The sequence below is a fragment of the Aythya ferina genome (genome assembly GCF_964211825.1).
Source record: "Aythya ferina genome assembly, chromosome: 3".
In the NCBI taxonomy this organism is placed as follows: Eukaryota; Metazoa; Chordata; class Aves; order Anseriformes; family Anatidae; genus Aythya; species Aythya ferina.
The window spans coordinates 49,071,205-49,097,125 of record NC_140298.1 but is presented as its reverse complement, the minus strand read 5'-3'; positions in this window follow the sequence as shown (position 1 = coordinate 49,097,125).

Sequence of the window (25,921 nt, the reverse complement as noted above, 5' to 3'; positions counted from 1 at the left end):
GCCTAGCTTATTAATGTTATTACCAGCATCCTGCCTGGGACTGAAGGTGGGCAGCATTGCACTGTGTGGTCACCACATATTCAGATAGATGGCTTTCTTGCTTCGCTTCATCTAAATTTAGTCTAGTTTCGAGAAGTGATATTAAAATGGCTAAACCACCAAATTCAGTGGTTCTGGGAGGGTAGAAGAGGACCAGAGAGCTGATCTGGGCATGCTTGTGAGTACTGATGTCTTCTGAGTGGGAAAAGACAGATTAAGTACCACTGGGCCAAGCAGAACATATAGCTCAGAGCCCAGCTGAAGGCAGCAGAAATTTTACCACTGACTTTGGTGTAATCTGGCCTTTGCTTAGATATCCCATGCAACTCCACAGGGGAAAGAAGCAGGATGCAGAATGTTCATATTAAGCTGCAGCACAGTCCTTGGCTTTGCTCAGGAGGCCAAGGAAGAGCTGTTAACAAATGTAATTGGCACAAGGGTTGCATCTGTGGGTGCACATTTGCACAAGATCACAACTCTTTGAAAGGAAAGCCTGTCACTGCCCAGTGTCTGTCCTTGCCCTGTGAGCCCTGCGGTTATGGAAACAGAATGGATTAAGTCAGCAGCTTGCCATTTGCTAATGTAACAGCCTATTCTGACCCAATTTATTTACACTGGGAAAAAATAAGAATGTAAACTTCTTCCACAAACATTTACTGTATATTTTTACCAGTGTGTTTTTTAAAAATAATCCCCAAGTGCAGTTCATGATTACTATAGTATCTAACTATTTATGTTCATATGGCAAGGAATGAAAGTAGATGCATTGTGAAGGGGACTCCATTGTCTGAGATTTGTTTGTAGGCCAGCAGCTCAAAGTGAAGAACTCACAGACACTTCTAACTGAGATGAAAGAAGGACAGAGAGATCCAAGGTACGTAACATCTATTAAACCTCTGTTAAATTACTTTATAGTCTGTTTTTTAGAGATCACACATAAACAGAGATTTCTTGTTTATAAACAATCCTCTTCACATCAGAGAAGCATGCATCTTGTTGTAGACAACAGCAAGGGCTGCAAGAGGTTTCTGCTATTGCTCTTCTGATCTTGTGTACTTGAACTGACACCCAGTTTCCTGCCCCTCCATGCTTAGACTTTTAAATAAGAGCCTATAAAGTTTGAAGTGGTTGAGGACAAGAAAGAGCAAAGGTTATGTATGTTGGACTGGGATGTTGTAACATGCTTGCTCCACTTGAAATCCAAGCCTGTTGAACATGGTCACACACATCTTCAGGTCTGTCTGCACATTTGGGGGATCTCCAAGTTTTCTCATGTGAAGGTGTATTTCTCTGAAGGTGGTTGAAGGCTCCATAGACAAGGAAGTCCAACAGCTTTCTGTCCTCCAGCTGGGTGGCCAACAGACAGCTCCTGCAAGGGAAGCAGGCAGTGCAGTCTTCTCCCCATTATTCAGCGTGGCAAAGGCTCAATGTCCTGCTTGTGTTGCAGCCCTTGCTGGAAGCACTGTGCAGTGGCAAGAAGGGCAGCTGTAATCCATCCAGACACACCAGCTCTGGATTCACCTTCTTTTGGCTGGATCGGGGCTATTCCCTGCAGAGCTGGTGAGCAGTGTCTGCATCACATCCTCCGCTGGTCTGGCTGCCAGGAGGCTTTATTAGCTCTGACTGTGTGGAGCCACCTGGGACTAGAGCTGGACTGGGGCACTGCACTTCCCTGAAAGGCAGGGCTCTGGGGACGGTGGTGCAGATGCACTCATAGGGCAGGTCAGCACACAGCTCAGTGCTGCTGATGGCATTATTTCCAGCTCAGTATCAGCTATGCTTGCTGAGATGGGCTTTGCAGGGCTCCTGGTCAGAGGCAGTGCAGGCAGCCCAGATGGGCTCCAGCCTGGCGGGGCTGATAGCACAGGTTCAGCACAACCACACTGATGCAAGGCCATGGGAGCAATGCTGCTGCTCTCCCTGGGGTTTGCAGCTTCCCCCAAGCATATTTGTGATTCAGAGAATCTTACCCTTGACACTGAGCTGCCTGCAGGTACCAGGAGTGAAGGCCTAGAGCAGCTGTGAAGTACAATTGTACTTCTACATGTATACATCCCCCCAGACAGCTTTAATCCAGCTAACAAGTGCAAAGGGCAGTGGTCGGGAACCGTGTTTTCCACCAGCATCACACTGGAGAGAGCCCTTCATAGACGAAAGCCCCCTGCTGTTCTGTCCTGGAAAGGCCTCTGACACAACTCAATGGAAGACTGAGAAAATATTTCCAGACATGTGGCCAAATTTCTTTCCTCCATCCTCCTTTCCCATGTAGATACCCCCTACACTACCTTACCCTGCCCCTACCCCTCACCCTGATCTTATTTGTCAAAGAGCAAAATGGAAAATAGACATGATTTGTTTAATTTTGTAATGTCAATTTTACAAATGTTGTTGGTTGTCTAGCTGGATTTTCTAGGGGAGTTTGGAATGTTGGAAATAAAAGATTGTTTTTGTTTGGGGATAAATTTTTTGGACTCTGTAACAGTTTCTGTCTTTTTCCCCATAACTCTTGGCAAGAAGACTTAAACAAGATGAGGAGAAGAACTCCAGACGAATGAGCCTGTGTGAAATTAAAGAATTGTTGTTTTTTGTTCAACAATGTCTAATGAATTAGTACGTTGGAATGTTCTCTTCATGGTAGATCAACTTCTGGTTTCCAGACATTCAAGTCTGGACATTGAAGAGAAGACCTTTGTGCAGAGGTCCTTGTTTGGAGGACTCTGGTTGATGATATGAAAACTGGGAATCCTGAATATATTGTGATCACTTTCAATGTACTGGTGCTTTTCCCAGCAGATGTCTGAATGTGCACATATATTTACAATGCACATAAACATCCTCAGCTTACAAAAGGGAAGCTACAACAGATAAATAGAAAGTCAGCTTATGTTACTCTGGCAGTTTCCTTTGGAAACACAATGCATTAACTCCTGTGTCAGCAGACAGGCCCTCTTGTACTGAACAAGCTACCTCTTGAATATAATACCAGCCTGAATAAATATCATCTAACAAGTGGTTTCTAGACACAAACAAATAAAACAGATTTTAGAACCTTATTGAGGATGAAAAGGTGAGGAAAGACAAGAAAAAACTGTGGTAGATGAAGAGAGAAATTCCAAGAATGTTCAGTAAATGAGTTAAAAACAAGGCCCACTTCTGGCTTTGAACTGACCCTTGAGGAGGTCTGGCAAGCAAAACCTTTAAACTGTCCAGTGGTGACTCTTGCAGATAATGAGAGAATAACTTTCACCCTTTTATCTGAACCTTTTGTATGCTGACAGTTCACATCATCAGAACTTGCAGTATGCAAGCACATTCAACTTACTGGAGTAAGATCTAGTTTGCGGTGAAGGTCTGTCCATGTAGCCCAGATGAGTAAAGTCCCATAATAGCTCATGGAATTGAAATAGTTAGCAGTGCCCTGCTAGCATGTCACTTAACCATCTTCCAGCAGCAGGTTTCAGCTGCCAAAACATAAGCATCTAATGTCACCTGAGACACTACAATACACGTGAGAAATCTGCATAGGGCTCACAGATATGATGCAGGACACACAGGAGACCCACACCTTGCTGAAGCGGCACAGGGGAGCCAGGTGGGATATAGAAGGGGGCATAAAATGGCACAAATCTAGGCAACCCTACATCTCATTTGACTAGCTTACATCTGTACCTTTGCATGAAAATCTCTACACACAGTGTGTCTCTGTGAAATTACGCAGTCTTCAGATGTTTGCGAACCCAGGTATTTGCAGCAGGTTGTGTTCAGGGTGTGCACAAAGCTACTCACAGACCTCTGAACTAATGTTGCATACAGGTACATGAAAGTAGTCAGGATCAAGTAGTTTCTACCTTGGGCTTGCAGTTACTGATTTTTAACTTCTCAAAAATAAAACATAAATAAAAAATAAAATAAAATAAAATAAAATAAAATAAAATAAAATAAAATAAAATAAAATAAAATAAAATAAAATAAAATAAAATAAAATAAAATAAAATAAAATAAAATAAAATAATAAGATAAGATAAATAAAATAAAATATTAGATTTAGGATTGTGGTAGGATGAAATCCCTGAACAAGACGTTACTGAGGGCTGAAAGTATTCTGCAGTCTCACACTGTTCCTATGTCCTTCCCAGCCACCTACTGTTGGACACAGGCACACGACAGTCTGCCAGTGTAGGTGTACTCTGGGTTTGATCCAAAAGCTTTACTGACATTTTTCTTTCAGAATTTAATAAGGGAATTCTCTTAGCAACTTCAGGCATTTAAAAATTCAGTGATCTGAGACTAACCCAAGCCTCCTCCAATAACCAGTGAGAAGAAATAGGCATCTAGGTATCCTAATGCAAGAAGAATTGTACCTGGAGGAAGATTTTATCCCCAGAAGACTAGAGGTGACTCATCTGGGCTTAGGTGACTAATTTTAGTTACATAAGGGAAGTGATATATCTCCCACACACCCCATTGCCAGGCCTAGAGAGAGGTGTAGGGGGAGTCAGAGGAGAAGGTTTCGAGCGCTAACAGCTTCCACTCCGATCATGAGAGACCTCTTGGCACCCAATAAAAAGAAAACAGAACATGTTTGATTCAAAGCCTTTCCTTCCCACCCCCATTCACTTGCCTTTTGATTTCAGTTTTTCCTGCCAGGATCCGAATAATCTAGAACATACTGACTGGCGTGGTTCCCTCCAGCTGACAGACAAATGGGAGGGAGAGGAGGGATCAGCTCTTACTCCTTCCAACAGGCCTTATTTTAAACAATATCACCACCTCATTCTGTAGTTGCAGTAACACTCTTGTACACTGCTGAGTGTGCAGTCAGAGAGGCACAACCATGATATCATGATCTCATGATATCAATGCCAGCTCAGTTATAATACAATACGGCACTAATCAGGAGCAGTGGTCGGGATGCACTGTTTCCCCTCCTATCTGCTTGCTCAGAAGACAGCAGGCTTCAAGGTGGGCTGGAGAGGCTGTGTGGGTTTCCGTGTAGTTAGCACCTCTATATATGCTAACCACAAGTCTGTGGGACTATTCATATTCTTAAAATTAAGCATGTGTTTAAGACCTGACAGTCCCTCCTTATCCATATGAGGCTCTGGACGCTGCTCAGGACTGCACAACTTTTGAGCTCCCTGAAGAGTTCACTGCTCTGGAGACCGATGGTGCTCAGCTGTACCAATCAGGCCAATTCCTGGAGCAAACAGCCCTGCTCTGTGGTGTCGGCATGTCCCCGGAGCCCTTGCACGGGATATTCAGTGACCTGACAGTGTTCAACCTGCAGCACTCTATGAATTCACTTTCTACTGTGTTCCTTTTCCCAGGGATCACAGCCTCCTAGCATTCCCGTTGTAAATCTTGACCATAAAACCCAGCCCACGAATTAACCTAGTCTTCTGCTGGCACGTTCCCTCAGGTTGTAATGAAAAGCAGCACGTGCAGGCACAGGAAACAGAAAGCCTCCTTTAGAGTTTTGTCTTTAAGTCATGCAGCATTGGAGGAACAATTAACCTCTTAATCTTCTCCTGTAGGCAGGAGTTTTGCATTGCTACACAGTAGGAAAAAGCCATTGTCATCAATAATACACCTGGTGTATTACTGCTGGTGTACACTGCTATAGCTCCAGTGAAAGATGTAGAGGTACTTGGTTTTATGTCAGCTGAGGGTCCAACTCTGTGAGACAGCTTCTATGAAACAGATGACAGCTCATTCAGTACAGCTCATGATGTTATTCTATTGACATTTTAAAATAAGTTTCAGTAGCTGACAGGGTTTGCTTCAGTAGAAAAAGTCAAAAACTGGTTTCTTTTGCCCGAGTTAAAGGCACAACTTTTTTTTTTTTTTTTTTTCTGTGTATGAAAATATATAAATTACCATCTTTCTAGTGTATCTGCATTTCTTAGGGGTGATATAAGAAAAAAAAATAGTTCCAGAAAGCAGCTTAAATAACACACAGAGCAAGATAAAATCAGAGGTGTGGGGCCATATGAAATCTCCACACAAAGATTTCTTTAGGCAGCTACCTTTTCAGACTTGCACACAATTTTGATTCAAGGGATGAACAGAGAAAACGGAAAATGAGCTACCCATAAATAAATGTTTTTAAAGACTTTTTTTTTTTTTTCCCCAAGTTCTTAAAGATAACAGTGATTCACAAAATTTTCTTTTTCTAGATATCACTGCCAATACTTAGGCATTATTTTTATCTACAAAGGTCACCTGCCGTGCATATTTTGGGTTCAGAAGTGAAGATCAGCTATAACTGGTACGCATACATTTGCATTCTTTTCTGCATGTGATAGGGTGTGCAAGCTGATTTTTTTTGACGGAGCAGTGAAAGCAGGCGAACAGCATCCAGGGGGATAATCTGACTAGCACTCTCAATCCATCTGGATCACATCAGCTTTTTTTTTTTTTTTTTTTTTTTTCTCACATAAGGATATAAGAAAGAGGCAAAGGGAAAACCTGATGAAATGCTCCCTCAGATTAGCTGGCCACTTACATAATCTTTGGGTTCATTTCATAAAATATGGCCCTGATACTCTTCTAACCTCACCACACTACATGATTTTGAACTCAACCCACTCAAAAGCCTGTTTAGCTTCTAGGATGCTTAATCAAGCCTGTGAGCAAAGTATCCCTGAGGATTTCACCACACGAAGTGCATTCTAGCAACTTTTAATGAATGCTTACTGACTTAGATCAACTACTTTAAAGTTCTGTTTAACAGTCATTTAAATAATCCTCTTGCTTATTCAGGACCTTTTCAGCAATGAGATCATTGATGAGAACAACACATGAAATGTCTGTCCTGTTTGTTTCTGGCCGAACACTTGTCCTCTCACCGAAAGAGAACAGAATGACCATCCAGTCCATTGCCCTACCCTTGGGAAGGAAGAACTGTGTAATTGCTGGCTGGTGTTTGTCTAACTTCTTCCTACAGACTTGCAGTGATGGAAACTGTATGGACTCCCCAGGAAATCTGTTCAAAAGCTTCACTATCCATAATGATACAAAGTTCTTCCTAGTGTTTTTTTCCCTGTTAAGTACTGAACAGTTCAGTCAAGAGATAGACCCAATTTCTCTTGAATGAAGACTCCACAGAGTAAACTTTCTGGGGCAGATAAGTCAGATTTCTTCTAACAAGGAAGAATGTGTAGCTACATTTTTAAATTTTCATTTTACACTGATACCAGAACTGGAATTAGCAAAATAGCAGTAGAATGATTGTATGTTGGAACAAGACAAGAATGCTCAGTTTTGCAGTTGTCAAAAAAAAAAAAAAGTCCTTCTGTAAGATTTTGTGCCACTCAGCCAAAGTAGAATAAAGCACAGTAGGAAGGAAGGAAGTAATCAGACTTGAAGATGCTGACCTGAAAAAATCTCCACACCTCCAAGGTGTGTTGTCATCATTGTAGAGGTACAAAAAGGCAAGTACATGTTGGATTAAACAGATGACAGTGAAAAGCTCCAAAACAGTGATCCACAAATAAGCTGAATAAATAAGGAATTTGGCAGCTCTGTCTGTAATTAATTTGGTGTAATGCTGCCTGTCTGATCCTTTAAGATTAAAACCCTTTCTTCAGTTGTGGGTAATGTTTCCTTGATGAACAATAGCAGTGAAAACGCTTCACTCACTGAAAGCTCTATTTATGCAATAACAGTTGAACCCATCCTCCTTTGTTTTAATGTAGGTTTCCATTGTATCAGATTCCTGGGACACAAGGTTCTGTTTCTCAGTTGTTTCCCAAGAAGGTTAAGAAAACTCTTACCTTTAACAAAGTGGTAAAACTATTTTTTGCTCTTCTTAAACCAATGCCATCTCATGGAAGCATGTCAGATGCCTCAGGTTTGGACATAGTCACTTAGATATATCGAACTCCATGGGGACAATACTGCCATATGCAGCATGCAACCCCAGAAACTGGTGCAGCTATCCAATATCTATGGTCATTGCACTAATTCTATGCTTTGTCACACCATCAGAATTGCATATGTGGGGAATACTGCGTGTTTCACAGTTTAAACTAGGCTTTGGGCTATATCACAAAATATGTTTTCCTCCACTTTCCTTCCTGCTCTTGCACAAAAAAGAGAACCACCCTGTTCTCTCAATGTAGTGGGTAGACACAATGCCCGGTCGCTCCAGCACCAAGATTTTTGTATGTAGGGACTGCTCCCTAGCAGACTGATTGCTGGTCCCTTCCTTCTCCTTTCTATTATGCACAACAGCTGGGACTGATATGTGTGAACCCATCTTTATCTGCTACACAAACAGCCTTTCTGAACAGAGCTGATGGCAAAAAACGAGCTATAGGACTTGGCTTCCTTAAAGCAGCACAACGTAGCTAACTCCCCATCTCATGAGACCAAGAGAGTTGATACTCCTTGTCACAGGACTTTTCAGGAATGAAGATGCTGTCTAAATTAAAGAGGTTTGGTCCAAGATGTTTCCAAGCACGAAGAATGAAAACTGGCTTGAGTAAATGTTTTCACAAGAGTTAATAAAGCTATATATTTTTGGCTTGATTTTCCCTTGTTATACAATACTAAGCCCTACAACAGCACGAGATCAAAGCTCACTCTCTGGGAGATGGGGAGCTTGAATATGCCTGCTGACCTTCCAGCTCCAGCTTTTCTGGGGGAAGACAGCTGCCTGTACACGCTGCTTGCCCCTCTACTGCTTCTTCCACTTTTGTGCTGCCTGTTTGCCCATACTCTGTGGAGTGACAACAGGAGAGATCTGCTCCACAAGTTCCTTAAGTCACACCCTTTCACAGTGCCCCAGATTTCAGTTTTCTGTATCAACAGAAGACAATGTACAGAGACAGATATTTTCAAGTAACATTTTTCCAGTCCTGAATGGTCTGAAGATAAGTTAGTATTCAAAAATCTTTCTTTTTGGTCCATACATGGGCTAATACAGTGCTTTGAAACTCACTGAAGCTAAGATGATCTGCACCTAACCCATTCTGTCCATATGGTTTATTTAAGTCACCATGTAAGTGAGTCAGGAATTTAGCACCTAGCAGTGAAATACCTTTTGAAATCAGCTTGTAAGATTTACTCCTGTCCTGTCTAAACACAGATTGTGCGGGTCCTCCCTCTCACATGGCGTCCCAGTTCCCATCAGTGTTTTATCTCAACCGGTGGCTGTCTCTCCAGCAATTAGACTGCTCTCTGATAGGGTAAATTCTCTGTGAGATCCTGGTGCAAGAGTAGATGGAGGGCTCTGTCCTGGGTTGAAACCAGAGAACGTGCTGAGGGATGGCTGTATCTGCCATAACCAGGTGTGCTGCAGCAGCTGCACCTCCAAGCATGCTTACAGACATGGCAGATGTGTCAGCAGAGATCTACCAGCTCCCCTAGTTAGTTCTAGGAGCCACTGTAGTCTCTAGCCAGCTCTGGGCCAGAGAGGATAAGGTGTCACAGCACTGTTTCCCATCACCTCTGAATAGATCTCTCCTTTGCCACATTAATCTTAAGCCTAGCCTGATAAGGGTTGATCGTCAAGTGTTTCTGACAGGGAAAGCTGGTTTGCTTTAATTTGTGTATTGAACAGCAGCTCTTGGTGTGCCAAAGGCTGCTTGTAGCAGCTGATTATTTCCACATGACTATCTACAAGGCAGAGCAGCCCATGGTGCAGCTACCTTTATACCCAGACGATAACACACCCAGCAGGGCTGGAGCTGGGCAGCATGGGGAAAGGAAAACGGCACAGAAAAGAGTGGGCAGGATCAGGGTGCCCAAGCAAGATGGTGAGCCTATTAGAGTATTCATGTCATTTCTCTATCAGTCAAGGCAGAACACTTTCCAACAGATAAAAACAGTAAAACCAGCATATTTTAAAGTATAATGGTACAGCTGAAGTGGTACAGCCCTTCATATGGATGCACTCACTGCTGCACAGTATTTTGCATATTAAACATTGCAGCTGCTCTCCTGCTCTTTTATTTACAAATGTCTGCTCGTTGTGAACCACTTTCAGATTTCCTAAGCCTGTGTTGGACAGGTTGCTTAATCCCTCTATTTTTTTCTCCCTAAGCCTGTCATCAGGCAGAACCTTTCCTTGCTGCTGCACAGCCAAAATAGTCTGTTTTCAGACGACTTCTTTGGAGAAGCCGGGACCATGTCACCCCCCCAGGCACAAAAACATGGAGCCAGACAAGGTCCAGAGCTCTGCATAAAACTACCCCTTGGGAGGAGATGTTCTGGCCCTGGTTCTCTCCTAGTCCACAGAACACTTTTGCCAATAGTGGTGTGGAAACTTTACTTCTCTCTTCTCCATGAATGTGCTACAGTGCCAAAACCCAAGTTAAGAACATGCCTCTGTCAATACGCTCTGTAAATCTATCTGAAAATAGTCATCTTGGTCAAAAGACATTTCAGTACTTTGGTTCAAGTGCAGATGATCTCATAAGGGGAATTGCAACAAAACACAGGCATTTATTAAAGACAGAAGACCTGGAAAATGGTTAAAAACATAAAACTCAGGGAACCATATTTATATACATCAGTTCAATATACATATATTTTAATTGTTCCCAAATGCCTGGTCCCTTGTTACGACATTGTTCAAAATCTGATGCTATCCCATCTCTATTCAACATAGCAGCGGTCAAATAGAAAACTGCATTTTTCCACAGACTGCATAGAAACAGGGTTCAGTTTATGGTAACAAGATAATTAAAAGATGGCAGAACATATAGCTTAGCCTCTGATGCTTCATATTTGGCTTGGCAAGTGTTGTAGGATGCATGTTACTATCAGTACAACTAACAGATTTTTAGGCCATAAACTACTGCACTGGTACTTCTTGGATTATGGACTGCACAGGTTTCATATCAGGATAGACCAATATCCACTTTAAAGGATGACTAGAGCTAATTGTACAAGAAATCTTTGGCTTTAAAGAGGTTGGTTACTCTACATCTATGAAAGAAGTATAAAATTTGCCCCAGTAATAACAATGCAAGTCTGTCACTTGTTCAGGGTTCAGGGTTTTTTTTAATCATGCACACCCTAATGAGTGGGCAAAGATAGGAGATAAAATTAAAGTAGCCTAAAAATTTTGCAAAAACAAATATGGGTGCAATATTCATTCTAATTGGAACTATTTTGCTATCCTTCTTTAAAGAACTATTGGTAATAGGAATATAAAGTTGCTACGTTCTCTTGTCTCCACATCTTTGAATGACATTTTTTGCTATTGGTCTGTCTATTAGGAAAAAAAAATTAAAAATGTCTTGTCTCTCTAAGATAAAAATAGCAAATGTCATTTCCGACAAAGAAAGTCCCTTCCTTTCTTATTGCTTCCCACTCAAATCTCATAAATAAAACCTATTTTTTTAAGGTCCATGCTCAGTTTAGAAGGAAATATTTATAGATCTTGCATGCAGTAATGTGTGATTATACAGAAATACCTCTGCAGGAGCGAAACATCAGGTAGTTGCAAGCTCATGTAAAGATACCTTAAGTTTGTCACCTCTGGTGGCTCTGGAGATGCTCATGAGTTCCAAGATGAATATCTTGCTCAGAGATCAGGTGTGCTGGCAAAAGTGTGTGAGAAAGCACAGCCTGTTTTGCACATCTGTCTGTCACTTGAATAATCACAAGTTTTAATAACTTTGTGACAGTGACACATTGAACATGCATGGGACAGACTGTTTTCCTACATTCCTGGAATGCTGATGTACAAAGATAAATTCAGTTCTGTGAGAACTGAAAATAATACTAACCCAACAAGGTATGCTTTACCAAATGGCCATTTCACAGTACAAATGCAAATGTTTTCTCTCTGCTGTAAATCTCACTGGCCATCCCAAAGTCCTACATAATCTCAGATTCTTCCCAGACCAGTAGAAGTGAAAGATCACCTGTGCCTTTGCACTACTCATCAAGATTTTGTACAGACAATAAAATTTTGTGCCTTGGCTTTGTTTTTTAAATGGAACACACTGTAACTTCTATTCAGATTTTAAGATGTGCCACTTGAGGTTTCACAAGGTCCCTCTGCTCTCCCATCTTTTTACACAAATTACATCCTGGCAGGGTGAAAGAAAAGCTCCTGGGGAGCAGAGATGAAAGGAAAGGCATTCCAGCATGCTCAGGACTAAATAGATGTGAGCTACCACTTGTGACAGAGAAGTCTGCTCCAGTCTCAGGGTTCCCCAGGTATCCTCAGGTGGAGTTTGTTTTGGGTGCCATCTCCTTTTGGAGTACCAGTCATGCAGCCTAGAACACACGTACAATTGTAATCATAAAGCTATGGAAGTTGTAAAGCTCTTTCTGCAGGAAAAGTAGGTTTCCAGCCCTTGTCCTTCTGGGGCCAAATCCGGCACCATTAGGCTGTCTCCCTCTGACCTGAGTGGGCTGAGAATGCATCTGCTGTGCAGACGGAGACAGAAGTCAGCCTCTGACACTTACTCAGGCTTTCCCCAGGCTTTGCCACTGCAGCGGGTGCCAAGGACTGGACAGTCTCTGTAATGCCGTCCTTGCTTCCAGCAGGCCCCCGGGAGAACTCGCACTTTCTCCTCCCTCCACCTTTCCCAGTGCCCACACGAGGGGGACCTGAAGCACGGCCAACATCAACTGGTTACGGACTATGTGCTTGGACCTGCCAGCATCTGGCAGCATGGGACAGGGAAAAGGTGCTGCAGCATCCCCAAAACATGCCATGTGGGCTTTCCACGGAATTGCTGTGGCTGTAGAAATGCCCTTTCCCTGGAGTGCAATCCACAGCCTATGTCCTGTTGGTGCAGCTACCCCATGACAGCTGTATGGGAAGCAGGGAGACAAGTTTGGGAGCAGAGGGGTTCCCAGAAGAGGACCCTCCTCCAGGAGGACTCAGGGGAGGGCTCAGACAGGCTCCATGAGAGGGTGGATCTGAGAGAATGGCTCTCAACCCTCGTTGGGTGGCCTGGGTTGCCACACTGAAGCAGATGGGACAACCCCATGACTCACAGAGTACCTTCAAAACAGAGTCCTTACAGGATCTGTACTTACTATTTCATTCTAGTAAATACGAAACCCAAAGTGGACCAGCCTGGCCTGGTCCTGTGTCATGTTTTGGTGTGTGTAGTGTTTGTAGCATTTGTGGAGCACGGTGAATGGAGCAGGGGGAGAGGGGGAGCCAGCTACCAGCCCTCCCACTTGCAGCTGGGACCCCAAATCTGGATGCAGAGTTTCAATGGAGTTTGAGATTTGACAAAGAATTTCTTCATCCAGGAATCAACGTTGACTTGCTCACTTGTAAATGGTGGGGCATAAAGATACTGTATCTGGTCCTGAAACCTTGATATGGACAAAGCTTTCCAGGCCTCCTGGGTAGTTCTGCCATGTATGGACCACAGCTTAAGCTCACCAGAAGGCTCAGGTGTTGTAATGCCAAACCTCAGGGTGCTCAGTGGGCTCCTCAGCTTAGGCCAAACACTAGGCAGTGTGCAGGTCAAACGGGACATCTGACAGGGAGACTCAAAGACGTCAGCCAGGCTGCTAGAAAGACAAATCCAGGGGACACCCTCTCCCAAAGGGTGTGACGGTGGCCAGGACAACACCTATTTGTGCTGTTGATTTTCTGTTCTCCTTTACTCAGTCTAAATCTAGAGTTTGCCTATGAACAAACAGTGCACCCTCATAAGAAGCAAGTATGAAGAAGACTTTGGAAGAATTCTTGTCAGGACTGGTAAAGGCCATCTGAAAAAATAGTTTTATCATTTTAGTGTTTCTGACAGGGAGTTTGGGGTGGCAGAAATTCTCAGATAATTACTCTCTGCTTCAGTCATCTCTGCAAAAAGAGGGTATGTGACAGAGTCATCATCACTTCTTCATAACTGGGAGTGCATCACAAGCAATGACAGCAGTAGAGCTTTTGAGATGGCGTCACTGAAGCCTGGGGTGGGGGCACATTTTCAGTTTGTGCTTTGACATATCCAACACTTACATGTGTGACCAGCTATATAAATATAAAGGACCATAACTCAGAATTGGAAAAAAATATATAGAAAACCTAATCACAGGCTGAGGAAATGAATACCTGGAAATCACTTTGAACAGATTTTTTTTTTTTTTCTCCCCAAGGGCCAGGGAGTGCTGCCACAGAGGAGGAAGGATTTCTCTCCCAGAACACCTGGGTTCCACTCAAACGATCTCTGTAATAAATATCACGAAAAATGATAAATTACTCCTACTTGAGCTGTGTGCCTTAAGCAGTTTACATTTGCAAGACGCAATGAAATCCTCTAAATGAAAGATAATATATGTGGTGCATGAAAAGAATTACACCCTTTGCTAATTTCATTCCAGAGGAAAGCTCCTGCTACCTGGAATTGTGGTATATGTGCTGCAAAACACAGACAATTTGTGGGACTTTTTCTTTCACAGTGATCAGATTTTTAAAATAATAAAGTTCATGAAATGAGCACTCTACTCTCTCTGGATCTTTGAAGCAGGTTTAGGGAGACATCTTCCTCTCCAGTAGAGAAAGCAAAAATCCTGAAATGTATAGCTTTCTACAAATCTTATGCTGGTTAATGTAAGGAAGCTACTATGATTGTTCTGAAATTCACTGGTCCTAAAACAGACTGAAAAAATGACCTTCAAAGAAGGCTATAGAGGTAGGCAATGCTCAAGTTTGTTTCTGTGACAGAGGTTTGAGATTCTGCAAACTGGGAAGTATGGAGGGTGCATTTCATCCCATTTCCTTGCTGGTGACATTAGTTGAAATAGTAGCTGAACCAGGTATCCCACAGAGGCAAGTAGCCTCCCACATGCTGAAAGCCACAGGAAAACCTTGAGGTACCAGCACATCACCAGTGAAAATGCCTGTGGCACCCCAGGAACAGAGGGTCATGGCTGGCATTGTATATAACATTAAAGATGAGGGCTCGTGGAGGTTTTATACGGGTTCTGCTATTCCTTTTTCTGGTCTGTTCCACTGTTATCTCAAGGATCTACCAAAAGCAGGGTACCTGATCTGTGCTGTTATCAGACTCGGAAAGAAATGATGTTGCTATATGACAAATATAGAAAGGAGCTTAAAGCTCTTTTTGTGCCAAACTGAGAAGAAGCCAAAATGCTTTCACAAAGCAGAACACAGTCATAGCTTCCATCTCCATATCATACTCTCTCCTCTCGGTGCCTGAGGAGCTATCCTATTAAAAATACTTTGCAAACACTGTATCCATGCAAAACATTGTCAGCATCAAGCCAGTATCTGGATATAAAATGCAAACTGTCATTAAAATGTTCAAACCTGCTCTCCACTATAGGTTTATCTGACTGCAAGAATAGGATCTGCTTTACATTTCACAAGTTTTAAACACTTTTTTCAGATATTTAGCTGAAAAATGCAGAGTGTTTTAATGCTGGAAAAACACTTGGCACCACAGATGTTTGAATGCAGTGCAAAAGCACCTGACCATAGGAAATATTTAAAAAAAAAAAAAACTTTTTTTCATAAAAAATGCCATTTTGTCAAAAAACTAACTGCTTTGCAGATGCATGTCAGCATCAACCAACCTTGTCATGAGTCCAGGATGGAATTTTTGCTGGGGAAAAACTGTAACCCCAGAATAGCCTGATAATTACCACATACTGTCCTGCCTCAGCCAGAACAGACAGGAACTTGGAGCAGACAGGATCCCACTTCTTGGGGTCCTGGTAAGGACAGCAATCATGTGGGAAAAAGTCTTTAGCTCTCTTGTAGTTTTTTTTTTTTTTTTTTTTTTTTTTTTTTTTTTTTTTTTATTAAAAGTTTCAATCAGACTCGTGTTTTCAGCTTTATTACTGCAAAAAAGTGAGTAAGTAACTCTGCTAGGTTTTTCCCTGCAGGTTTTCCCTAGCAGGTTTCCCTGCTAGGTTTGTCACTGCACCATGTAAGATGCTGTCTGTAGGGAAGGTCCTGGTTTTCCACTACAGTCAGTGCCTGGGAGAGCAAGAAGCAACATGTTCACGCTTGCTCCCAACAGTCCTTTGAAGCATAAAGCTGCACCTCCAGACAGACACAAAGTAAGACCCTTGCAATTTCCTTCACAAGCGTGCACGCACTGCTGCCGCTGCTGGAGGCATGTTTCCAGTCCCAGCATGACTGTCGTCTTCATTTATCTCGTGCACATTGATCAAGTTACTCTTTGATAGCCTGCAGGGGAAATGGGGCCTCACCTACTGACTGCCAGGCTGTTGACAGAAAAACACAATCTATTTCCTTTGGGTTTGTGGTGTTTTGGTTGGGTTCTGCTTCACTTTCACATATCAGTCAAAGAGCCAGCCTTGACCGTGACGTTCCAGTAATTCAGTGCAATAAATAAAACATCTGCCACAGGAAAGGGCCTGCAACTGATGTTGACATTGCCCCAGGGGAGGATCCTGTGGCCTGTTCCTCTCTTGCCAAAACAACCAAAAAAAAAAACCTTTTTTTTTTTTGGGGGGGGGGGGGGGGATGATTATGGTCAAATTTTTAAAAATTTGTCTGTCATTTGGTTTTAAAATGGCAAAATTATTTTGAAAACAAAACACAAGTGCACCTGTGCAAGGTGTGCAAACCTCAGCCCCAGGCACGAGATGACATTACTGCAGGTCAAGAGGTCTCTCTGCATGGGCTGTGCAGTGCTACCTGCCCTATGTATATCTGCAGAAATTGCAAGGAAATTACATTTCTCTTAGCCATTTTCCTCCTCAAACCATATTAAAATGCATTACTCTGTCTGCCGTGCTCTAACACCACCTATGTGGACAGTGACTATGACAGAGATGGCATCCGAGTATCTTAGTTCTTTGCATGTATTTTCTTCAGCAGACTGGCTGTTGATAAGACATTTGTCTAAGTCATTTTTCCAAGCAACTGTATTCACTGAACAGTGAAACGAATTAAGAATAACCTGGTTATTGTATTGCAGCTGCCATAGTTATCACCACTGGTTTTAGTACCATTGTTGCTATTATTTTTTGTTTATCAAAGTTTCCTTATTCAGGCATCGATATATGCCTGGAGAGAGTATTGTCTGAACACATACTGTCTAAATTCTCCTATAAGTAGAAAAGGAGAGCAGAAGAAATATGTTTAATGCACAAACAGACTCAATGGTGTGATGGCAGCCAGCATCACATCAGCTGTGCAGTGAGATGGCTGTCGGCAGTCTGGGGGGAAGGCAGGGAGCTACCTGCAGGGGGAAAGATGTGAGGAAAGGTGATGGGAGAGGGAAGTCACCAAGGGTTGTGCTGGTGGGCTGTTCCTTTCCAAGGTGAGGAATGCCCATGTTAATACGAGAAAATGTAGAAGGCCCTCCAAAGAACAGTAATGGAAACAAAATTTGTCAAATGATAGCGTCAAAGAAGATAAGCCTAAACTCCTTTGTAAGAAAAGAGCATCTATAAAAATAAACCCAGACCATTTCTTACCCTTATATGTCACCCATTCCTCAAGTGTCACCATAGCTACAGTGTGCTGACTGCTGTGACACTGTTAGAGAAATTACTGGGAGCATCTGGAAATGCCATCTGCTTGTATTTACTTGCTGATTCTTTTGTCTGGGTTCATTATCACTGATACTTTATAGTGGTGTTCCAAAAATATTTTTGTGTAGCAAGCCTCACCATTTCCTCATGGCCTGGCTTCTTAGCACTTGGCACTGCATATTCCCTCCCTGCCCCTGCTGGGAGAGGCTTGGTGATGGTTGATGGAGGGCTGGGCCTTTGTTTAGTGGGCAAATGTAGCTTTTTTTGAAGAGAGACAGGAATGTGATCCTTTGGCAGGGGGATCATCAGTACAAAAATAGGGCAATCCAATCTTATGCATCGAGGTCCAATGGATCAGCTAAAAACCTAGCCAAATATATGTCAGCACCAGCTCAAAACATTTTAGCATGCCTTTATACTCAGTGGCCTATGACTTAATTAGGGCTATCCAACAGCAATTACAGCCTCAGTTTCGTGGTGGGTCACAATGGTATTATGCAGATATACCCCCCAGTAACTGGAAATGAGCACAGATTGTCTAGCAGAGTAGCTGTCTTCTAAACCCAACTGGAAAGCAGCCATGCTTCCATACTCCAGTAATTCATTTTACTTATCAGGTCTAGGGTTGTTTTTTTTGTTTGTTTGTTTGTTTTGTAGTTGTTTTTCCCAGCACTTCAGATGCCTAAAACAATGCCCAGAAATACAAAACTAAAGGATATGAGGGAAAAAGAGATCAACTTTACATTTCTCTAATTCCTCATGGGTACAGCGCTAATTTATTTATGTGAAGAGCTGCCTTTGCTTAGTTTCCCATATGACAATCCTTTGCTCCATTTTATCTTGGAGTGACTCATAAGAGGGTCAAAAGGTGAAGAGAAACTTTATGGTAACCTCTTCATAACCCTCTTGTGAAGTCTGTTTTCTTTGGAGTCTCCATTTGTATTTGCAATCAGTGGGCAATTTCCCCTCATCTCTCCATTTTCCACCCCCTTTCAGTTTTAACTGAAAACTTGGTAAAGTTAAGGTTCCTTTTGTTTAAAAAATCCTCACCCTTCCTGCTCTGCATTCATCTAATTCCCCTTAGGCCATACCTTCCGCTACTGAAAAATGGCAAGACACCACTGCCTGTGTAGGGATGTCCATCAGTGCTCTGGGAGGGCTGCTACCCTGCCCCAGGAGAGGATAGCGTGCTGGCATGGCCAGCGATGGGCTGGATAGAGTCCTTGGGGACTCCTACCCTACCTGTGCAAGACACATTCCCTAACTTTCTCCAAATACAAAATTATTCCTGATTGAGACAATGTATTCTCATACCCTGGGATACTTGTCAGGCTGGATTTGCGCTGGAGAATTTTGCAGTTAACAATAGAGCCTCTCAAGCAACGTTATTGGGGAAGATGCCAAGAGGGTCCCAGCAATGCCTTTGCCTCCACTTCCTCTTCAACTTCAAGTGAGGTCTCCCCCCAGCCATCCAGCCACCCAACATAGGTCTCCAAAACAAAGTGCTCACTGTCCCTCCCACCCCACCCAATGCACATCTGTTTGCTGTGCGAGACCACTAGCCCTTCCCTGTTAGCAGTCATGGCCCTGCATCATTTCTGCCAACAGAAGAAGACAAACTACCTGGTGACAAGGTCACCCCCAGATCCTAGGCTCCTGAATCCCCAGGCAAGCCATTACTGTTCAGAAAATCCTGAAGCATGCAGCTGATTTTCAATGTGGGTTTAAAGACCATTAGAGCTAATGGAACCAAGCATGTGGATATCATTAAACTTACCCTGATGGATTTAAACAGGCATGTAAGTATTTTGTTGAACAGAAACTTGTGAACATCAGCCTAGCAAGAGATTTTCGTTTAGCGTTCAAATAAAATAATGTTCAATACAATATTTTTCAAACAAAAGTTGATCTTGGTCATACAGAAGTGTATCAATCCGCTGCAACAGACATGTACCGAATGGAGTGGAGAGACAGAACAACACAGGAAGTGTATTTCTGAGCTTTTTTTCATTTGATTCATGATGAAACACATGCAGATGCCTTGGAGAGGAATCTGAAAAGTGCAGGCAAAATCCACTCACCGAGCTGAGGACTTGCTCTTGCATTTAAATACAGTAATATCACCCCAATGTTAGCAGCAGCAAATTTTTCCACTCCCCATCTGCTAGTATTCATTTTAATTCCTGAAATAGTGTACTATGGAAAATATGGGGTCAAGCAGTCCTTGTTTTTTTCTTAACTCATGTGTTTCTTTTTTTCACTCATAGAGGAAATGTTTCTGTTTCTACAGTATGTCCATTTTCAGTGGCTTGTTTTCATCACCAAACAGAGGAGAAAAAAAAAAAGCCAGTAGATTTTTTTCTACAGACCTAATGTCTGAGTCACAGTACAGAAGAGCGTGATGCACCTTGTTCCAAATGGCATCAGTGTTGCATCTTTCCAGACATTATTTTTCACTTGGCCAGTTATAGTAAAAGCAGAATGTCAGTTAAAAATCAACAACTTTTATGTTCTCCATGCATAACTTTACTTCAAGCAACAAACCTCCTACTAAGCTGCCCCTTTCTGAATCTGCTATAACATTTCAAAGTAATCCATGGCAACTGAACCATGTCTTATAAATAGCCTTCAATTTAATTCTTGATTTGAGAAATATGGTTAATCAGGACTGAAATATACATATATATGTATATGTGTATATATATATATAAAGCACGTTTATGTTTTCAGGAGTGAAACCTAAGTTGATTTCTAGTCAGGAAATATTTATGAATAGAAATTGATTTGGGGGAATCTTTCTCAAATGCCAGCTTCATAGGGTGACTTGCCTTTCCTAGTGCCTCTTCAGGCAGAAGATCCTCAATCGTTGCACATGTCTCAGGTGCTGGATGCCATCAGAGAAAACATTTTCCTCAGAAGTATGAGAGCATACAGTGGCTGTTCAAAGTGTTCCGAACAGATGAAGTTAAAGACCATGAGAGGTCATCAAACAAAACATAGCAGTTTCTTCTTCCCCGCGGTCATTAATTTTGCCTTCAGTGCTGTTTCTCTCTCCATCAGGTGTAACATGAGCTGACCACCTAATCTGTTACAGAGGTCTGCTGTCTGCACGCCAAACCATTTGCAGTGCCTTTGAAAGATGATATGAACAAATGAGAAGTCTCACAAAAACTGTGCAGAGAGATTCGAGTGGATAAATTCAGGAAACTCTTGGCATCAACAAATCGAACAAATAAATCCTGGTAGTTTGGGCCATATGGTCTAAAGGAGCTGGTTTGACTATGTAGTGCACTGTTATAAAAAGCTGATGGCAAAAATAACGCTAGAGACTAGAAACCTTCACTAGGCCAACTGGAGATTTCCCTCCAGGCATATGCCCCTGATGGGGACACTTGAGATATTTATTGCTCACTGGGGAGGACAGGAAGCAGGTCCTACAGAAAGCACCTTCTTTTGTTTTAAAATAAACACATTGCTTTTCCTGGGAGAGAGGCAGATTAACAACTAGTTAAAAACTAGTCGACTTTTAATGCTGCCACTGTTCCCAGCCAGAATCTAGGCCCTTTTAACTGGCTTACATGTCTGCCCCTTGCCCTCACAACTGGAGCACAGCCCTGGGAATTGGCATAAGAGGTGGCCAGGCCTGGACCTGGAGACCTGGGTACAGCCAGTGGCAGCCCATGTGCTGGGTGTCACCTGCAGGCAGGCTTTGGGCTCCTCTCCCATGCACACGATGACTGCTGGTGGCACCAGTAAGCCCAGAGCAGGCATCAGCACCCACCACCAGCCGAGGCTCTGGCTGAGGGCATTTACTGCTAGGAACAACAGCAAAGAATAACAGCAATTAAACTTTATCTGTTTCACATGTCACACACCTCAAATATTTGCACAGCACCGTATGTGCAGTTATACGAACACTCATCTGAGTGCCTCCACATTTCCCAAACCACCGTGTCAGTTCCAAAATGCTGTATAAACACACTGCCTCTGGCGCTCATGGTGACAGACAGGTCCTGTGACAAGGGGCTGGTTGTTTCCTGAGGAACAAACGTGTGCCAGGGGGCAGCAGCAAAAAATAGGCATTATAAAAAACAAACAAAAAAAAAAAAAAAAAAAAAAAAAAAAAAAACACAAAGCTGAGAGAAAGGCACGAAGGATAAACACAAGAGGCCCAATGAACAACTCCTGTGACTTCAGTGACAGGAATATCATTGTGGCAGAAATTTAAACCAACAAAGGGCACCTACAGGCAGAGTTTATTTATCATTGGTATTTATTTGACAGCTACAGAGCAGTTCCTCGAACAGCTGGTCATGACCATAGATTTCCATAAACAAGGCTCTGATGCCCCAGCTTTGCCCCTGTTCCCGCACATCCCAACACTGTGCATTCGCTTTCAGTTGTGGGCTTGCACAAAAGCCCCCACCAGCCCAAGAACTCCACGAACACCAGTGCTGAAAGGGCTGCAACCTCTACAAGCTGCTAAACAAGAGCTGTTTCTGCTTTTAGAAAGGTTTGTCATGATTTTGACAATGGTTTCAATAAGACTACTGGAACAACCTTTCTTGTAAAACTTACCAAAAACTATCTAAAATCTCTCCGCTTTGGCTGCCTTAAACAAAATTTTTTCCAGCTCTATTAAATAACATTTTTCCTTTTTTTTTTTTTTCAAAAGTAAGCAAGTTCTCTATAGAGTGGAGATGTTTTCAGCTCTGTAAGCTTTCACACCTGATGTGCTTTATGACCAAGGCCAGCCCCATAAAAGCCCACACACTGTTTGTAATCACAGCCACTTACAGCAGCAAGTTCACAGGTTTTCTGGGAGGGTTCCTAATGCGTGTACATGGATCACAGGCAGTCCAAGGTATCATCGTCCTTCTACACACATAAGTGTGATTTGTTTCCAAATTTGGTAAAACTGGTCAACAGACAACAGTGATTCCTGTGTGGGAAATGCTACAAAGTGAATAAAATAACTGAAAAAAATATACATCCTTTTTTGTTTCGCGTAGTCAGCACAAAAAGACCATACACCATGACTTTTCTTTCATGACACTTTGCATGAATGTGGATTAGGCACGTACTTTCCTGGAACCTGATGTTCCACACCATTCATTTTTCCTTTCTGTAGTTATTCGCTGTGTTATTTGTGCACTCATGGAAAAAACGTGGGAGTCCAAAGGTGGGCAAAATCATAGCACCAAGTTCCCGGGGATTCCAGGAATAATCTGCTGGCTGCTGAGTAAATAAGTGCATCCTGCTTCAAAGGCCTTCTAAGGATGTATTTGTGTTCAGCCTTCTTATTCTCGCCTCTCCTTCTGTCCCGGGGCCAGGGAGACCACTTGACCCCCGGGTGTGATCAGGGAGCAGAAGAGCACCCTTGACTCAGAGAGATTGAAGCCGGCACAGATGTGCGAAGTGCTGACATGGCCATGAGGAGCCACTCATTTGCAGGCTCAGCCCTTCCCTCTCTTGCAATGCCCTGCTCCATAGACATCATCCTGGGGACATGTCACCATCAACCTCCCATGGATCACAGCGTACTTTTGTGTCCAGGGATCAACAAAACCAGCACAGCAGAAGAGCAAGCAGTGTATGAAACATGCACAACTAAAAGACTGAACTTCTTTCAACTTAAATTTTAGGCCTGCTATCTCTAAGCTACAGGTACACAGCTGTAACACTTGGATTGCTACCAAGGTGAAAGCTGGACAGACTGTTGACAAAACAACCCCCACAACAAAGTAGGAGCGACCAGTACTTCATGATTCAGTACAATTCAGACACATTTTTCAGCCTGGTGGACATACCGAGTCCATTTACTAATGGCCTGAAAAGTAGGAAACCATTTATTACAGAGGTCAGCTTTTGAACCATACGTCGATTTTTCATAACAACACTGGTGTCAGGCCCTGGATGATTACTCAAAATGTAACTCACATTCCCACACTGGATAAGGATAACATGTAGGAGTCATGAGATGAATTTGTAAAATTTACACAGATGCATGACCTCCAGCTGCATCGCTTTCCACCCCAGAGAGTTCTTGATGACCAGCAGGTGAGCAATCAGCCACCCCAGCCCACTCCCGAAGACCAGGCATGCTAGAAAAATTGTCTCCTCCGTGTGCATTTCTCTTTCCCTAGAGCCAGCCCTTCATGAACAGCAATACAAGCTGGGATTCCTGTCAAAGCTCCACTTCCAGCAACCACAGATCTCCAAACTTCATTTTCTTGCTTGTCAGGGTTCTGGACCCATGGCCTTAGCCCTACACTTGTGGAAGTCCATTTTCCTGCCTCTGACATCAGCTGCAGCTGGTCTTGGAGACCTGCATCCACCTTCTGTGCCCGGGGACATTCCTAGAAAATCCTCCTTCTGGTGATCAAGTTTTCTAAAGTCAAAGGGGTGGAGACAGCAAGCTTTGTGCCTAGGGGATATGGTGGGAACTGTGAGGACTGATGAATCAAGGTTTTTCTATTACCCCCACGTGAGCGTAACCTCCAGTCACCAGCCCAGCACATGCAGCCATGAAGGCACTGCTGCACCAAGCTCCTCTTAGGCACCAGTGCAGGCAAGCAGCCCACAAGCAGCAGCTAAACGTGAGCTCTGTGCAGCAGCCCTCTCTGTCCAGTGCAACAAGACAGCAACAGAGCTGCAGATGATCCAGCTTGTTTATTCATGCCGGACCCTCCCAGTTTCCCTGGGAGAAGCCAGGTGTCCTAACAAACCATTAGATTGCTCAAACAAACGGGCTTGCCCAGGGGCATTGCTCCTTTCCAGGTCATATGCAGGGAGGCCAGAGGCTTGTTCCCTGCTTTTCAGTTCTCTGCTTTTTAGTCTGAGCCTGAAAACAAAAGGGGACAAGAAAAGATTAATGTCGGTTGCTTTCAAACGGTTTAGATCAGACTGTCAGCAAAGGAAACCTGAAAGCTGCTCTTCTGATTTCTGCTGCTGCTTGACTGAAGGACTCAAAGCACGTATTCCCAGTGTTCCTTCCATCTAAGAAAAAGCCTCAGTCTGTAGATGTAGTGATGACCCCCGGACAATGCAGCTTCAGAAGATAAACCCCCAAAACATTAGACTGTAATTGTAAGGATGTGGCGTCACCACTAGGGTTTTGGAGTAGGTGGCCTTTAACTGTGTTGGAGTCTGACTAAACCTGACAGCGGAGGTGAAGGTTACTGTGTTTTGTCCTTTCTCATTTTGTCCCACTCAACAGAGAAGTGCCATGTAACCCTCCCAGAGGTAGCAGGCACCTTCAGCTGCCACTGATGACTGCACATCAGGGCTGCAGCATCTTTTTCTAAGCTGTGACATGACCAGAAGTCAGAATTAGAGAACATAAGTAGATAAAGAAAGCAAATGATTCAGGCCATATAAAGCACTAAGGGAGCATGATTCCCCTCAGCCTGGCACCTCACCATGTACATTAAGCTTTTAAAAAGTAACAGATACCGCCCAGTCAAAATAGCATGATTTTATGTGTTTGGAGTTCTATTGAGAATGATGAAACAGGAGAAACACAGCTGTGGAGGGATGGGTTGCAGAAAAAGAAGAACTGCTCTTCTGCTTTCTGCTGCTCCTTTCTGTCTCTCCCTGCCATGTTTCTGTGTGTAGGAGTGAGAATTTGAAAGTCCCTATTCCTATCCATTTGCTAGATTCTTTCGTGCAATGTCTCTCCCAGAACAAAGGTCATTCCCAAGGATAAGGGGAAAAGTCACAGACAGACTGTGCTGAAAAGATGGGTAGGTTTCTTTTTTTGCATCTCTGTTTCACATTACAGGTAAGTGTTAGGTGACAACACATTAGCAGTGAGTTATCCCATTTTGGGAAAATGAAGAACAGAGAAAAAAACATAGTCACTTATGACACATGGTTTGCGGCAGCAAGCATCTGGAACATTCGTTATTCTCGTTTCATTCCTTAAAAAACTTATACTTCAGAATCAAATCAGTAACGGTGTGTACCAATTTTATCTTGTGCCTAATGTGAATGATAATAAAAATAATAATCTCATTTTTTTTACACTACGTATCAGCTCCACTGAAACCATATTACATTTGTTTTCTCTTTACAGCTCTGTTTTAAAGGCTGCAAGGGAAACATAAAAGTGACATCCAAACCATCTGCTCATCAGCATTTCATCTCCTTTGCTGCTGTCTCCACACACACAGGAAAATTATCCAGCTGTCTGTCTGTATACATGGACATATATAATCTCAAACAGACAAGGATGCGTGATATTCCTTCTGATGCCAAAAAATTCCTGTGCACATCACCTGATTAAACCTTAAACTTTCCTGCAACAACAACAAAAAAATATGTATTCTGGGAGAGTTAGATCATGGGATTTACACTAATAAAGCTGACGCAACTTGATGTCAAGCATTTATCTTCTTCTGATAAAACTTTTTTGGAGTTCGAC